Here is a 3,042-nt window from a genome sequence, read left to right on the forward strand (position 1 = left end):
CGGTAATTTCCGAAAATAGACATTTTCAAAGGCGAATGTTTCTTTAAAAAACCCTAAAAAACTATCCGAAATAGTGCTCTCTACGCTAACGCGAAATAACTTATAACCTATATGTCGGTAAAAAAGAAATGTCGGTAAGTCCCCTCTCCCGCGTGACGTCAGCCCCAGCGCCAGCAGTTCGCCTCGCCCCTCAGCCCCTCTCAGAGGACCTGTGTTAGAATGCCCCTTATATACCTACTCATTATCGCATGAGACGTCTGTCTTTTCGACGAACCTGAAATTCGTAAAAACTTTTCCTCGCAATATTTCTACGAAGTTCGCTCGCGACGTTTCCGCGATTTCGATTCGGCAAAATTCGCAAATCTATCAAATTAATAATCACGCGAATGAAAAATCGAAAATTGTGAAAATAGTGACGATAGAAAAAAAGGTCTATTAAAAGTTTGCGCGAAAAAATTTTATCGTTATCACGTGAGATATCTGTCTTCTCAACGAACCTGAAATATTCGCGAAAACTTGTGATATTTTTGCAAAGACAATTCCGCAATATTTTTGCGGATAACAGCTTCACAGTACTTTTGCGAAGACAATTTCGCAATATTTTTGCGGATAGCAGCTCCGCAATACTTTGGCAAAGACAATTCCGCAATGCTTTTGGCGGATAACATCTCCGCAGTATTTCTGCGAAGTTCGCTCTCTACTCTTCCATAAACACGAACCGGTTAAATTCGCAAACTTATCAAAACATATAATCAAAAACGCGAAAATGAATGAAAAATCAAGAACTATAAAAATTGCGACGATAGAAATAAAGATTCTATTCAAAATTTACGCAAAAAATAAATATTACCGCGTGAGGCGCCTGTTTTGTTTGATGGAACTCGTCGCGTGCCGCGTAAATAAACAAACAACTGCTTGCATACGATTTGTATACACCGCGTTTTTCGCGAGGGATTAACGCTCGCTTATATATCTATTGTCCCGCGTTAAGAAATTTTATATAAAAAATTGAAATCTGAAAATTTTCCGAAATCGTGAAATTAATTTCTCGAGCAATTTAAGTAATCACGTTAAATCGCTTCGCGCAGGTGCCACACGATATCGAATGTTATTTAATGACGAACTCTTTACTATACGAAATGCAATCGCGATGCAACCTCACGCGAGAGAAAATTGAAAAAATTAACGACCGGCTGAAGATCTATCGAGGCAGGTGATGTGATTACGCATTTTCTGTAGCGCAATCTCTGTAGCGCAATTTCTGCGCGTTGGCACACTGGTCGAGACACTTGAAAAATCGCATTTAATAAAACTGAATAATTTTATAAAATTTTGAATTCAGAGCATATACTCGATACTTTAATGGCAATTGGGAAAAAAATATTTGAAAATTTGCCAAATTTATGTAAAAATGCATTATTAATAATATTATTATTTGTAAAAGCGACCTTTCAAATGTTTCGAGCTTTATTGGACGGCACATACACACACTACACCACAGCAAAGTAAATCGCATTGATTTATAAACATGCATTACATAGAAAGACTTTTTGTCTTTCTATTACCAATTTATTTTCTTTATTTATTTAACTCACCGATCCGCCGATCAGGGCAGCCACGTTCTGCTTTCGTATCTAGAACAGAAAAATATTTCGCTGATTAGATTCGTGCATTGATGTCGGTTTAAGTAAAAAAGTTTGAAATATTAAAAAAAAAAGCGCGCGATACTTTTCATGCTGGGAAAGTTTTTCAGAATGCATTCACATTTAGAATATTTAATTTTCCTTTTTTTCGATGTTTCACAAAAATTTTTTAATTAAAACAAATCAACATTTTCCAAGTGGTGATGTTACTCAGGAAAAATTCTTCTCGCGTGTAATTACGATTTAACGCGATCTTTGACTCGATTCAAATTATTTTAATTTCGAGCAAGAGAATTATCAATCTTATTGGATTTCTAACGACAAATGCTAATTAAGGAAACTAACCTTCGAGCTAACCCCGCTTGGCTCGAGCCGGATCCTTCGGCGCAGCAGCCCCTAAGAGTCAGCTGGTCGTCTGCTTCGTCTCTGCAACAGAAAGCAGATTTAATTTAATATTACACACGACAATGGAGGCATTAAAGAACTTGATTTCAAACAAGAGAATTTCCAGTTTTATCGGATTTTTAATTATGAATTCAAATAAGGTGAAACTCACCTTTGCGCCAACTCTACCAGGCCCGAGCCGGATCCTCCAGCGCAGCATCTCCTTAAAGACGAGTGCCGTTACGACAATTTCTTTACCTCGTCCATAATCAGTTATTATTGTCGTTGCTCAGTTATTGTTCTTCATTGTTATTACCGATTATTCTATTATCGTTATTCAGTTATTATCCGCTCGCGGTTATTATCACACGATTGTCGAGCAGATATTATTATAATTATGATAAAAAAGTAATAATATTCGAATAATAAATGGTAGTGATAATAATACCTGATCGACAATCGACAACTGATAATAGCCGCGAGCGGATAATAACTGAATAACAATGATCGAATAATTGATAATAACAATAACTGAGCAACGAGAATAATAAATGATTAAAGACGAGATAAAAAAATTGTAATGGCACGCCCGAGTTTTTCTGTGCGTAATAGCAATAATTAAATAATAACCAAATAAAGATGTAATAATATCCGAATAATAAACGGATGATGATAATATTTAATCGGCATTAAGGAACTCGATCGTGACGTTTCTCTATCTAACAAGTAAAAAAGTAAATGAAACGCGGTAATTACTCGTTGCGGTAAAGTCCGCAACATGTGCTCGTGTGATAAGTACGCATCACAACTCGTGTTAATTATCGGCTTATTTGTGGCGAAGTTAAAATGCGGTATTAAAAATCAACGCGAAATAGTTTAGAAAATAACGCGGCAACTTCGCGACGCGCTCGCCTCGGCAGCTAACAGCGTTGTGGCGTGACTCCCGAGCACGTGCTCGCGCACGCGTGTTTACCTGATCAGCCGCACGCTCCCCCCCCCCCCCCCCCCCCCCCCC

Source organism: Odontomachus brunneus, unplaced genomic scaffold (genome assembly GCF_010583005.1).
Source record: "Odontomachus brunneus isolate Ranch 3 - 2012 unplaced genomic scaffold, Obru_v1 Obru_scaffold_043, whole genome shotgun sequence".
In the NCBI taxonomy this organism is placed as follows: Eukaryota; Metazoa; Arthropoda; class Insecta; order Hymenoptera; family Formicidae; genus Odontomachus; species Odontomachus brunneus.